This window comes from Macaca nemestrina, chromosome 10, assembly GCF_043159975.1.
Source record: "Macaca nemestrina isolate mMacNem1 chromosome 10, mMacNem.hap1, whole genome shotgun sequence".
Taxonomy (NCBI): Eukaryota; Metazoa; Chordata; class Mammalia; order Primates; family Cercopithecidae; genus Macaca; species Macaca nemestrina.
In genome coordinates, this window is record NC_092134.1 from 77,873,401 (window position 1) to 77,888,851 (window position 15,451).

At 36.1% G+C, this 15,451-nt stretch overlaps 1 pseudogene; it reads right to left on the minus strand.

Moving 5' to 3' along the window:
* Positions 1-1,021: 1,021 nt before the first annotated feature.
* On the minus strand, positions 1,022-1,973 carry LOC105474383 (olfactory receptor 6C4-like; annotated as a pseudogene).
* Between the last annotated feature and the right edge of the window lie 13,478 nt (positions 1,974-15,451).

Below are 15,451 nucleotides of genomic sequence, written 5' to 3' on the forward strand. Positions count from 1 at the left end.
CTTATTCACCAGGGATGATGGTAAGAGGGATAGTCATGGAGCTGGGCTTGATGTTCATTGAGATGATGAGGGCTGAAGTAGTAAATGCCAGGTGACTCCACTTAAGCACAGGAAGCCAGGGGGCTGGAATTACCACAATAGTTGGCAAGGTCAGAGGGGCATCCAAGGGACTCTGATGGCAGAAAGTTGTTAAGATAGTTAATAGACCACGGCATAGTATCCTAACACTCCCAACCTCCTCAGTTTCATCTCTAAATATATCCTGTAAAAGCTAGGCACATCCTTGTCACAATACAGCTCTTAATAGATTTTTATAATTGCCAAAATTGCCGAAGAGTTTTCTTCACCTGAGTCTTCCTTTAAATGGAATCCAGATGGTTCTCTGGTAAGAGTTTTCATTCTGATTTCAGCTCTCAAATCAGACAGTCAGCAATGTTCTAGGAGCACACATGAAAGCCAGTACTGTACTTTACAACTGGAAATAATTTCTGTGGTTTATGCCAGAAAGAGATAATCTTTGGAGTTGTCAGAGGAAGAAGCTTCAGAATCAAAATTGTTTAGAACCTAAGAAAAGGTGATCTGGAATAGAATTTTTTTTGGTAGGACATCATTGATAACCTTCTTTGAGAAGTAGCTAGTCATTTCTGACCCAATGTGTTTGCAACTTTTTCTTTATTGATGAGACTAAGAGCTCCTCATGAGAAGGAAGACTTAATCATTCAGCTAATCACCAGATTTATAAGAAAATAGTTTTTAACCAAGTAGTTGTTTTTGTGTACAAAGTTAAGAATATAATTTTCCTAATTTTTCCCTTTATTAAACTATATCTACCAGAAAAAAATTTGAACTTGCCTTCTCTGAATACTTTTGTCAGCAAGTTTGAAAAAAAAAAAAGAAGACACATGCTCACATTGTATTTTTCTGAGAAATCACTTTAACAAAAGGAGAAATCTGAAGCTCAAGTTATCAGCTGGAGGAGCTCCATGAATATCATTCAAAAGTTCTATTTATTTCGGGGTGATTAAACTGAATAAAGACTCACAATTTTTCTGACCATGTCCTTGAAGGCTTGTTTTACTTGTTTATTCCTTAGAGTGTAAATGAATGGGTTCAGTGAAGAGGCAACTGAGATATTGAGCACAGCTACTCCTTTATTGAAGGCAACACCTTCTTTTGCTGAAGGTTTTATGTACATGAAGATGCAGCTGTCATAAGAAAGAGAGATGACAACCACGTGGGAAGAACATGTGGAAAAAGCCCTTTTTCTTTGCTGAGCAGTGGGGAGCTTCAGAATAGTCCTGATAATGTTTGTGTAGGAGAGAATCACTAGCATCAGGGTGATCATCAAGGTCATAACTGCTTAGAAAAAGTCAACCAGTTCCAGTAGACTTGTGTCTGAGCAAGCTATTTCTATGAGGGGTCCATAGTCACAATAATAATGATTCACAATAATAATGATTTCTGTTGGAGGCACAGAAATCCAGCTGACTGGTGAAGATGATTGGGACAAAGATGATCAAGAATCCACTCAGTCAAGAGCAGAGAACCAGCTTAATGTGGATCCTCCTGCTCACAATGGTGGTGTAATGCAGGAATTTGCAGATGGCTACATAACGGTCATAGGACATGGCAGCCAGAAGACAAAACTCTGTGGCCCCGAGGAATATGGCAAAAACATATTGAGTGAAGCATCCAGCAAAGCTGATGGCTTTATTCCCAGTTGAGATGCTGAACAGTAGCCTGGGAGTAAAAGTGGTTGTAAAGAAAATTTATAAGAAGGAGAAGTTCCGGAGGAAAAAATACATGGGGGTCTGGAGGTGGGAGTCAAGTAGTGTAAGGATGATGATGATCAGATTTCCAATGATGCTGAATATGTAGGTGAGGAAGAGAAATACAAAAATGATAATTCGAAGCTCTGGGTTGTCTGTTAGTCCAAGCAGAATGAATCCTGTGAGAAAGGTTTGGTTTTTCATTTCTAACTTTTGCTGCTTGTGAATGTATAGAGGAAAAATGTTAGTGATGAACACAGAAGAGCTCAAGAACATTTTGGAGAGGCAAGTTTTACCCATAGGATTAGTTTAAGTGTCTTTTTTTTTTTGACAGTCTTACTCAAATTTTTTTTTTATTGGATAAGAGCTGGCTCTTTACAACAACTATTTTCTTAAATTCTCATGTAGGATTTTCTCTAAAACTCCTCTTAACAATTTTCATATACTTTCCTAGCTTACCTTCAAAACGAATGCCTAAATTCTCCATTTCCAGTTTTTATTTTCACTTTGAACATGTCTCTACTTTTGATCTTTCATTATATCTGTTAATTTGGCAGTGATGTTTCTTTCATCACTGTCTTTGTCTCAGAGGGAAAAGAAAAAAGAAAAAAGGTAGCTCACAGTTGAAAAGTCTTTGGGATGGAATCAGCAGTACCATTGAAACTGTGATAATCAAAGATTCCACAGCTTCCCTTTGATTTTTGAATATGTGGACTCTTGTAACTATTACCAGTCTCTAAATATTTGCTGCTGGTGTCTGCTTTCCCTCAGGCCCGAGCTCAAGGTTTATTCATGTTGTAGCATGTGACAAGATTTCTTTCCTTTTTAATGTTGAATAATACGCAATTGTATGTGCGTACCACATTTTGTTTACTTCTTCATCTGTTGATGGAAGTTTGATTGCTTCTACTTGGCTATTGTGAATAGCGCTGCTATGAACATAGATGTGCAAATATCTCTTTGAGAGCCTCTTTTCAATTCTTTTTTGTTTAATTTTTAAATTTTTAAAAATTTTTTATTATGCTTTAAGTTCTAGGGTACATGTGTACAACGTGCAGGTTTGTTACATATGTATACTTGTGCCATGTTGGTGTGCTGCACCCATCAACTCGTCAGCACCCATCAACTCATCATTTACATCAGGTATAACTCCCAGTGCCATCCCTCCCCCCTCCCCCCTCCCCATAATAGGCCTCAGAGTGTGATGTTCCCCTTCCAGAGTCCAAGTGATCTCATTGTTCAGTTCCCACCTGTGAGTGAGAATATGCGGTGTTTGGTTTTCTGTTCTTGCAATAGTTTGCTGAGAATGATGGTTTCCAGCTGCATCCATGTCCCTACAAAGGACACGAACTCATCCTTTTTGATGGCTGCATAGTATTCCATGGTATATATGTGCCACATTTTCTTAATCCAGTCTGTCACTGATGGACATTTGGGTTGATTCCAAGTCTTTGCTATTGTGAATAGTGCTGCAATAAACATATGTGTGCATGTGTCTTTATAGCAGCATGATTTATAATCCTTTGGGTGTATACCCAGTAATGGGATGGCTGGGTCATATGGTATTTCTAGTTCTAGATCCTTGAGGAATCGCCATACTGTTTTCCACAATGGTTGAACCAGTTTACAATCCCACCAATGGTATAAAAGTGTTCCTATTTCTCCACATCCTTTCCAGCAAAGAGAATAAAATACCTAGGAATCCAACTTACAAGGGATGTAAAGGACCTCTTCATGGAGAACTACAAACCACTGCTCAGTGAAATAAAAGGGGACACAAACAAATGGAAGAACATACCATGCTCATGGATAGGAAGAATCAATATCATGAAAATGGCCTTACTGCCCAAGGTAATCTAAACATTCAATGCCATCCCCATTAAGCTACCAATGACTTTCTTCACAGAATTGGAAAAAACTACTTTAAAGTTCATATGGAACCAAAAAAGACCCCGCATTGCCAAGACAATCCTAAGTCAAGAGAACAAAGCTGGAGGCATCATGCTACCTGACTTCAAACTGTACTACAAGGGTACAGTAACCAAAATAGCATGGTACTGGTACCAAAACAGAGATATAGACCAATGGAACAGAACAGAGCCCTCAGAAATAATACCACACATCTACAGCCATCTGATCTTTGACGAACCTGAGAAAAACAAGAAATGGGGAAATGATTCCCTATTTAATAAATGTTGCTGGGAAAATTGGCTAGCCATAAGTAGAAAGCTGAAACTGGATCCTTTCCTTACTCCTTATACAAAAATTAATTCAAGATGGATTAGAGACTTAAATGTTAGACCTAAAACCATGAAAACCCTAGAAGAAAACCTAGGTAATACCATTCAGGACATAGGCATGGGAAAGGACTTCATGTCTAAAACGCCAAAAGCAACAGCAGCAAAAGCCGTAATTGACAAATGGGATCTAATTAAACTAAAGAGCTGCTGCACAACAAAAGAAACTGCCATCAGAGTGAACAGGCAACCTACAGAATGGGAGAAAATTTTTGCAATCTACTCATCTGACAAAGGGCTAATATCCAGAACCTATAAAGAACTCAACCAAATTTACAAGAAAAAACAAACAACCCCATCAAAAAGTGGGCAAAGGATATGAACAGACACTTCTCAAAAGAAGACGTGCATACAGCCAACAAACACATGAAAAAATGCTCGTCATCACTGGCCATCAGAGAAATGCAAATCAAAACCACAATGAGAAACCATCTCACACCAGTTAGAATGGCAATCATTAAAAAGTTCTTTCAATTCTTTTGGATATATGCCCAGAGATATACATTGTTGGATTGTATGGTAATTCTGTTTTTAATTTTTTTTGAGGAAATGCTATATGTTTTCCATAGTGACTGTACTCTATGTGGAATTTTAAAATCAAAATGAATATCTGAATATCTGGGACACAAAATAAATGCAGAGAAATGTCTGATTCTAAGATAAGAATTAACATAATGATGCATTCTGTTCAGGCATCAACCATTTTCTATCTTATGTGTGTGTCATCTTTCCAAAACTAGTTTATAAGTTCCTTAAGAGCAGGTGAAGGACAAGAGAATCAAGGCTTATTGTATGATTATAGTGTTGGTTTATGCTAGATCTCTTTATAAATATATTTTTCTTCTTTTCTGATATTCATTTATCTCCCAATAACAACAGCAAAAACACACAGTATGGGCAAAATACATACTCGTTAAATAAATGAAAAAAATTAGTGCCCCTGCCACTTTACTTTGTTCTTCATTTGCCGATTTATCCTTGGCCATTTATGATACAGTTGTACTTTCTTCCCTAGATTTCTTGCCTAGAAACTAAAACTTTCAAAGTCTAGCCTAACATAAAGCTACTTGGTTCTGTAACTTGATTTTACCTTTGCCTTTCTTTTTCCACTGATGAATGGCCAGAGAGTCATGTGTGTTACCTCATCTTTGCTGGGATTTCAAGAGCTGAGAGCCAGGCCTTTATCAGTAAGACCGTATTTTTCTTTTTTCTTCAACTTTTATTTTAAGGTCAGAAGTACATGTACAGAATGTGCAGGTTTGTTACATAAGTAAATGTGTGCCATGGTGGTGCCCAGCATCCATTAGCTATTCTTCCTGATGCTCTCCCTCCCTCCACCCCCGCTTGAAATTTTCTTGTTCATAGTTGGTGCTCTTCTATCACCAAATAATAAAAATCTATATTTGTTCTGTTTGTTATTGAGAGTAAGAGGAATATAATAATTTTGTTTTTTTTTCAGGGATTTGTTTTTTTTTTTAAATTGACATCAAATTGTTTGTATTTATCATGTACAATGTTATGTTTCAAAGTATATATATACATTGTGGTTTGACTGTAAAAAGGACTCAATGTGTGTAAGGTTTGTTTGGGCACAGAACTGTTCCTTGTCCTTCGTTTTCAGGACACTGAGCTATCTGTTCCTTTAAATCTTCCCCACTGACATTTAAGGAGAAGTGTTTATTTGTACTTGGGGCCCATGCTACACATTCTCTAAGCCTCTGAATGGACTAGTTACTTTCAGGAAAGGGGCTACAAGCATAAGGTACTTTTTAATTAAACAAAAAAAAAATTACAGTTACATGATTTCATGTTCCACAATTACAAAAAGGTAACATAGATATAACTATAAGCTGAGAATATACTTACACTTGACTTTCAGGACAAATGTTATAGGATTTTGACCATAGACATCTGTGGAATGGATCACAATTTAGAAGTCAGATATGGATGAGAGGTGGCATAAAATTCAACTTGTTTGCTTTTCCAACCGTGATTTGTTGATGTAATCATTCACAAAGTTCACAAACTTATGAAAACTTAGTAAGAAAAATCTTACTCATCCGGTTATATATCAGTTTAGTTCTCATTTGCTACTTCCTATTTGCACATTAATTTAAATGCACCTTGGCCAGTAACTAATCCTTTGAGATGTGACTTATTTTAAGCTATGCAAAGTTATACTAGTGGGAATAAAACCCTAGGAAGCACTCTCCCTTCAAATATTTATTTCCTCTACTTTGCCTTATTTGAACATAGATATGTGCATCCTCTCTGATTTCACACCAGACTGAAACACATTTTAAAATTTCTATTCTGAGGAGACCTCAACATAATCATTTGAGGAAAGAAATAAAAGATCTCAAGAGACCCACATGCAGAACATACTAATGAACCCTAATTTTTGAGAACTCTTGAATTGAACTTTTAATAGGAGTTTAGGGAAGAAGTCTAAAGAGACTCTAAAGAATTTTACAGGAGAACATCAGTATATTACAAAAGCCTTATGAAAACTGCAGAAATAATGATGGTTAAAAATAATCATGGGCTGGGCATGGTGTCTTATGTCTGTAGTCCCAGCACTTTGGGAGCCTGAAGCAGGTGGATTGCTTGAGCCCAGAAGTTCGAGACCAGTCTCAGCAACATAATGAAATCCTATTTCGACAAAACAAAACAAAAAAAATTGTGGGAAATAGAACAATTACCAGTATTTTTTCAACTTTATTTATTTATTTAAATTGACAGTTAAATTGTATGTATTTATCATGTATATCATGATGTTTTGAAGAATATAACATTTTGGAATGGTTAAATCTAGCTAATTAACATATGCATTAGTTCACATAGCTATCATTTTTGTGGTTAGAACACTTAACATCCATTCTCAGCATTTTTCAAGAATACAATGTATTTTATATTAATTGTAGTCACAATGCAACATATCTCGTGAACTTATTCCTCTTTATCTAACCGTAATTTTGTATCCTTTGACCAATATCTCCCCAATCCTCCCCCCTACAACTGTCCCAGTCTTTGGTAACACCATTCTACTCTCTAGTTCTGTGAGATCAGGTTTTTGAGATTTCACATGTAAGTGAGATCATGCAGAATTTGTCTTTCTGTGCTTGGCTTATTTCACTTAACATAATATCCTCCAGGTTCATCCGTGTTGTCCCAAATGATAGGATTAAATTTTTATGGCTGAATATTATTCCATTGTGTATATGTACTACATTTGCTTTATTCATTAATTCATCCATTGATGGACCCTTAGGTTAGTTCTGTATCTTGACTTTTGTGAATAGTGCCACAATAAACATGGGAATGCAGATATCTTCTCTTTGGCATACTGATATAATTTCCTTTGGATATATGCCCATTAATAGGATTGCTAAATCATTTTGTAATTCTATTTTGTTTTTTTGAGACAGAATCTCTGTCTCCCAGGCTGGAATGCAATGCCACAAACATGGCTTCCTGCAGCCTCAACCTTCTGGGCTCAAGCAATCCTTCTACCTCAGCCTCTCAAGTAGCTAGGACTGCAGGGACTTGCCATCACACCTGGGTAATTTTTGTATTTTTTGTAGAGACGGGGTTTTGCCATGTTGCCCAGGCTGTTCTTGGGTTGTTGAACTCCTGAACTCAAGGGATGTGCCCCAACTTGGTCTTCCAGAGCACTGGGATTACAGGTATGAGCCATAGTACTTGGCCTTTTTTTTTTTTTTTTTTTTTCCTATTTTTATTTTCTTTTGGGAACAATTGTATTTTTTAGTTTTGGGGAACTTCCAACAGTGTGCAAGGATTCCCCTTTCTCCAAAACTTGTTATCTTTTGTCTTTTTGATAATAGCCGCCTCTCTTTTTTTTTGAGACAGTCTCTCTCTGTTGCCCAGCATGGAGTGCAGCGGCACAATCTCAGCTCATTGTAACCTCCACCTCCTGGGCTCAAATGATCTCCCTACCCCACCCTCCAGAGTAGCTAGGACTATAGGTGCATGCCACGGTGCCCCAGCTAATTTATTTATTTTTATTTTTATTTTTTGTAGAGACGAGGTCCCACTATATTCCCTGGGCTAGTCTCAAACTCCTGAGCTCAAGTAATCCTCCTGCCGTGGCCTCCCAAAGTGCTAGGATTCAGGCATGAGCCACCATACCCAATGATGATAACCATTTCAACAGGAGTGAGGTGTTATCTCATGTGGTTTTGATTTGCATTTTTCTGATGATTAGTGATGTTGAACTTTTTTTTATATACCTGTTGTCATTTGTATGTCTTCCTTTGAGAAATTTCTATTTAGGTTCTATGCCTGTTTTTAAATTAGGTTATTTGTTTTCTTGCTACTGAGTTGTTGAATTCCTTATATATTTTGGATATTAATCACCTGTGAGATAAATAGTTTGCAAATATTTTCTTCCATTCTATAGATTGTCTCCTCACTCTGTTGATTGTTTCCTTCACTGTGTAGAAGCTTTTAAATTTGATGTAATTAGTTTGTCTATATTTTTACATTTGTTGCTTATGCTTTTGTTGTTATATCCAATAAATCATTACCCAGACCAATGTTATGGAGATTTCCCCCTTTGTTTTCTTCTAGAAGTTTTATAGTTTTGGGTCTTACATTTAGGTCTTTCATCCATTTTGAGTTGATTTTTGTAGGGAGAGAGATGGGAGTCTAGTTTCATATTTCTATATATGGACATCCAGTTTCCCCAGCACCATTTCTTGAAGAGACTGTCCTTTCCCCAAGAGTGTCTTGGTGCCTTTGTCAAAATCAATTGGCTATAGATATGTGTATTAATATCTGGGTTATCCATTCTATTCAATTGGTCTATGTGTCTGTTTTCATGCTGGTATCATGCTTTTTTTTTTATTATACTTTAAGTTCTAGGGTACATGTGGATAACGTGCAGGTTTATTACATATGCATACTTGTATACTTGTGTCATGTTGGCGTGCTGCACCATCAACTCGTCAGCACCCATCAACTCGTCATTTACATCAGGTATAACTCCCAATGCAATCCCTCCCCCTGTTTTTGTTACTACAGCTTTGTAGTGTATTTTGAAGTCTGGCAATGTGATTCTTTTAGCTTTGTTCTTGTTGTCCAGGGTTGCTTTGCCTTTTCGAAGTGTTTTGTGGTTCTATACACATTTCAAGATTGTTTTTTCTATTTCTGTGAAGAATGTCATTGTTTTAATAGGGATTGCATTGAATCTGTAGATTGCTTTAGGATTATGGTCATTTTAACAATATTAATTCTTCTGACCTACAAGCATGTGATATCTTTCCATTTGTATCCTCTTTAGTTTCTTTCATCAGTGTTTTGTAGTTTTCCTTCTAGAGGTCTTTCACTTCCTTGATTAAATTTATTCCTTGCTATTTTATTTTTAATAGCTATTGTAAATAGGATTGCCTTAATGATTTCTTTTTTCAGCTAGTTAGTTGTTCATGTATGAAATGCTACTGATTTTTGCATGCTGCTTTTGTATCCTGTGACTTTACTTTTCAGTTCTAAGAGTTTTTAGGTTGAGTCTTTAGGATTTTCTATATATAAACAGGGACAACTTGATTTCCTCCTTTCCAATTTGAATGCCTTTCATTTCTTTCTCCTGCCTAATTGCTTTGACTAGGACTTCAATTATTATGTGGAATAAGAGTGGTGAGTGTGTATTTCCTTGTCTTGTTCCAGTTCTTAGAAGAAAAGCTTTCAGTATAATGTTAATTTCAGTATATTAGACATCAGATTCAGTATAATGGGTTTGTCATATAAGGCCTTTATTGTGTTGAGGTACTTTCTTTCCATACTTAATTTTTTGAGAGTTTTTATCATGAAGGGATATTGAATTCCATCAGGTATCTTTTCTTCATCTATTGAGATGATCATGTGTTTTTTGTCCTTCATTCTATTTTATGTGATGAATCACATTTATTGATTTGCATGTGTTGGACCATCATTACATTCCTGGGATACATCCCACTTAGTCATGGTGTATTATGTGTTTGATATATTGTTTGATTTTGTTTGCTAGTATTTTGTTGAGGGTTTTTGTGTATATGTTCATCAGGAATATTGGCCCATGTTTTTTTTTTTTTTTCTGTGTCCGTTTCTGATTTTGGAATCAGGGCCTCATGGAATGAGTTGGGAAAAGTTCTCTCTGCATCAACATTTTGAAATAGTTTGAGAATAATTGATATTAATTTTTCTTTAAAGGTTTGGTAGAATTCAGTTGTGAAGGCATCTAGTTCTGGACCTTTCTTTGTTGGGAGACTTTTTATTATTATTACTGATTCAATCTTGTTACTTGTTCATGTCTGTTCAGGTTTTCAGTTTCCTCTAGGCTCCATCTCAGTAGGTTGTATGTGTTGAGGGATTTATAAATCCATTTCCTTTTGATTTTTGAATTCATTGGCATATAGTTGTTCATTGCAGTCTCTAATGACCCTTTGTATTACTGTGGTATCTGTTGTGAGGTCTCCTTTTTCATTTCTGATTTTACTTATTTGTGTTATCTCTTAATTTTTCTGTCCAGCTAAAGGTCTGTCAATTTCATCTTTTCAAAAAATCAACTTTTTGTTTTGTTGATCTTCTGTATTTTTTTAGTCTCAATTTTATTTATTTCTGCTTTGATCTTTATTAATTCTTTTTTTAGAAGAACACATTTTATATTTATTTATTTATTCATTTATTTCTCCCCCAGTAGGTTATTGGGGGTACAGGATGTATTTGGTTACATGAATAAGTTCTTTAGTGGTGATGTGTGAGATTTTGGTGCACCCATTACCTGGGCAGCATACACCAGACCCTATTTGTAGTCTTTAACCCTCTTCCCAACCTCCTCCCAAGTCCCCAAAGTCCACCGTATCATTCTTATGCCTTTGTGTCCTCATAGCTAAGTTCTCACATATCAGTGAGAACATACAATGTTTGGTTTTCCATTCCTGAGTTACCTCACTTAGAATAATAGTCTCCAGTCTCATCCAGGTCACTGCAAATGCCATTAATTCATTCCTTTTTATGGCTGAGTGGTATTCCATCATATATACACACACACACACACACACACACACACACACACATACACATATATATATACACACACCACAGTTTCTTTATCCACTTGTTGATTGATGGGCATTTCGGTTGGTTCCATGATTTTGCAATTGTGAATTGTGTTGCTATAAACATGCATGTGAAAGTATCTTTTCGTATCATGGCTTCTTTTCCTCTGGGTAGATAACCAGTAGTGGGATTATGGGATCAAATGGTAGTTCTACTTTTAGTTCTTTAAGTAATCTCCACACTGTTTTCCATAGTGGCTGTACTAGTTTATATTCCCACCAGCAGTGTAGAAGTATTCCCTGATCACCACATCTATGCCAACATCTACTGTTTTTAAATTTTTTGTTTATGGCCATGCTTGCAGGAGTAAGGTGGAATCACATTGTGGTTTTGATTTGCATTTCCCTGATCATTAGTGATGTTGAGCATTTTTTCATGTGTTTGTTGGCCATTTGTATATCTTCTTTTGAGAATTGTCTATTTGTGTCCTTAGCCCACTTTTTGATGGGATTGTTTGGTTTTTTTCTTACTGATTTGTTTGAGTTTGTTGTCGATTCTGGATATTAGTCCTTGTCAGATGTATAGACTATAAAGATGTTCTCCCACTCTATGGATTGTCTGTTTACTCTGCTGACTGTTCTTTTTGCTGTGCAAAATCTCTTTAGTTTCATTAGGTCCCAACTATTTATCTTTGTTTTTATTGCATTTGTTTTTGGGTTCTTGGTCAGGAAACCCTTGCCTAAGCCAAAGTCTAGAAGGGTTTTTCCAATGTTATCTTTTAGAATTTTTATAGTTTCAGGTCTTAAGTTTAAGTCCTTAATCCATCTTGAGTTGATTTTTGTATAAGGTGAGAGATGAGGATCCAGTTTCATTCTCCTACATGTGGCTAGCCAAATATATGAGCACCATTTTTTGAAAATCATGTCATTTCCCCACTTTATATGTTTTTGTTTACTTTGTTGAAGATCAGTTGGTTTTAAGTATTTGGGCTTATTTCTGGGTTCTCTACTCTGTTCCACTGGTCTATGTGCCTATTTTTATACCAGTACCACACTGTTTTGGTGACTGTGGTCTTACTGTATAGTTTGAAATCAGATAGTGTGATGCCTCCAGATTTGTTCTTTTTGCTTAATCTTGATTTGGCTATGTGAGCTCTTTTTTGGTTCCATATGCATTTTAGATTTTTTTTTTTCTAATTCTGTGAAGAATGATGGTGGTATCTTGATAGGGATTGCAATGAATTTATAGATTGCTTTTGGCATTATGGTCATTTTCACAATATTGATTCTACCCATCCATGAAACATGGGATGTGTTTCTGTTTGTGTCATCTATGATTTCTTTCAGCAGTGTTTTGTAGTTTTCCTTGTAGAGTTCTTTTGCCTCCTTGGTTAGGTATATTCTTAAGTATTTTATGTTTTTTGCAGCTATTGTAAAAGGGGTTGAGTTCTTGATTTGATTCTCTGCTTGGTCCCTGTGGTGTATAGAAGAGCTACTGATTTGCATACATTAATCTTGTATCCAGAAACTTTGCTGAATTCTTTTATTAGTTCTAGGGGCTTTCTGGAGGAGTCTTTAGGGATTCTGAGGTAAACAATCATATCGTCAGCAAACAATGACAATTTGACTTCCTCTTTACCAATTTTGATGCCATTTATTTCTTTCTCTTGTCTGATTTCTCTGGCTAGAACTTACAGTACTATGTTGAAGAGGAATGGTGAGAGTGGGCATCCTTGTCTTGTTCCCGTTCTCAGAGGGAATGCTTTCAACTTTTCCCCATTCACTATTATGTTGGCTGTGGGTTTGTCATAGATGGTTTTTGTTACATTGAGGTATCTTCCTTGTATGCCAGTTTTGCTGAGAGTTTTAATAATAAAGTGATGCTGGATTTTGTGGAATGTTTTTCCTGCATCTATTTAAATGATCATGTGATTTTTGTTTTTAATTCTGTTTATGTGGCATATCACACTTACTGATTTGCGTATGTTAAACCTTCCCTGCATCCCTGGTATGAAGTCCACTTGATCATGCTGGATTATCTTTTTGATATGCTGTTGGATTCAGTTAGCTAGTATTTTGTTAAAGATTTTTGCATCTATGTTATATTATTTTGCTGAATTGATCCCTTTATTATTGTATAATGACCTCCTTTGTCTCTTTTTACAGTTTTTGGCTTAGAGTATATTTTATCGGATATAAGTATAGCTAGTGCTGCTCTGGTTTCCATTTGAATGGAATATCTTTTTCCATCTCTTCACTTTCAGTCTATATGTGTCCTTAGGGATGAATTGAGTTTGTTGTAGGCAGCATATATTTAATTCAGACCTCTTTGTCTTTTAATTGGAGATGTTAGTTCATTTACATTCAAAGATATTATTTTTAGGTAAGGACTTAGTACTGCCATTTTGCAATGATATGTTTTTTTGAGCAGTCTAGTGTATCCTGGGCATAATGTTAAATAAAATACCATTATTATATTTATGTATAAAGCTAGACAATATAACTTGTTTTCTTAATGTTCATAACACCATATGACTCCTAAAGAGGGAGATGGTTAGGGCATTTACCTTCTGTTGCTGTGATGGTCTCATATAGTGGTCAAGAAATGTGAGAGATGGAGTAGGGTTTAGTATTTCCTCCCAGAAACTCCTTTTCTCTTTCAGTCTCATGTACCCTGATAACTGTCCTCTGATGAGAGGTAGGAGGTCTTGTTCTTCCTCTATTTCTTCTAGACTTGAGAACTGCTCTTCCACTTGTTCCTGACACTCCTGCTCAAACTTTTCCAAGTTTACACACTTGCAATCTCTAAATGTTTACATGGAAATGATAATTGTCAAGTTACTCCTAATAGCTACTAAATGACTCTCCCTAACAAAAGGAATTTCAGATTGGAAGGAGTAGAGGGACATGGTCTTGGAAGGATCAGTGTTTGGCTTTGCCCTAGAGCCCTATGTACAGGATTAATTCTCAGCTTATGTTTGGTGAGAGGAATGTTTGTATTTGAGGTTGATCCTAGATGATATCTGTGATTAAGTTGTGAACAATCTCTCTCCTCTGATCCCAGTTTGGCTTCAGACAGAGAGTCCTAATAGATGAGTGTGCCAAGTATGGATTTTTGGGAATGCCAATGTGATAGAGAATTATAGCATACAGAATTTGTTAGGAAAGAGAAACATGGTCCTGGGAGATTACTGGAGAGCAATAACATATACACCAGGACAATAGGAGTTTAGAGAAAAGGCAACAAAGAGGGAGTAACAAAAGAACAGTATAATTTACAGAAGGGATTAATTCAATCTAGTCTACAGCTTTGTGGGAACATGTGTTCGTGGGTAATTCTTGATTGAGGAGGAAGACAAAGATATAACTTTATAGTACATAAGATAGATCATTGTTTATTTTCTCTTCCAGCCCACACCACATGTTGAGAAAACTAGAAGAGAATGAACTTGGCCAGAGGAGAATGAAGTAAGTGTAGGCATGAGCCAAGTGGAGCCAATTATCTTCTCTCTTTTGGGAATTTGCAGTTAGTTATAGATTCTGGGTTGGTAAACTGTGGGTCATCAAGGTAGAAGGTGATATATAATAAATATGTGTACATTTAATTATGATAATATTTTTCCTGTTTATAAGAAATGTTGTGAGATAAAATGATAGTAAATAAGTCATTCAGTTTGCCCATGAATGATAATGCTGAGCTGGCAGAAGAAATCCATAACCAAAAGGAAGGGCTGTTTCAGTGAAGACAATTGCTGCCCCACTATAATAGAAAGGGCCCTTTACAATTAACTAATTAGCAGGTGGTTGATTGCATATGGAAGTAGCAGGTGCCATGCAATAGGCTTGGCTTTGATTTCTGCTATTAGAAGATGGGACACAGAAATGACAGTAGCCGGATGAGTCTTGGTAAGGAAAGGCTCATGCTTAATTCTACAGTCCTGCTTTAATGTTCTTTGTTTTAAACAAGCATTAAAGTGGTGGGGAATGAGATTGAAACTCATCCACAGAAAAAGTCCGATTGTGTACCAAGTTTTTAATAGATATATGTGTATGTCTGTTTGTTGAAGAAGACTTATGGTGAGTACTCATATTTATATGGAATACAAGTATTCTCAACTCTAGTCACATTATGAGAGGTACATCTGTGTTCTTCTACTGTAGTCCTCCTGGAGTAGGTTAGCCAATCCTTCAATTTTTAAATTCTAAATCCCTGATAACACAGAGAAACCATTATTCTGCAATCATAAAATGGTAGAGATTCATACCTCTTTTTCTTGAATGACAAAGTATGTGGCTTATCAAGATATGAAAGACTGTTTCCTGAATTGAG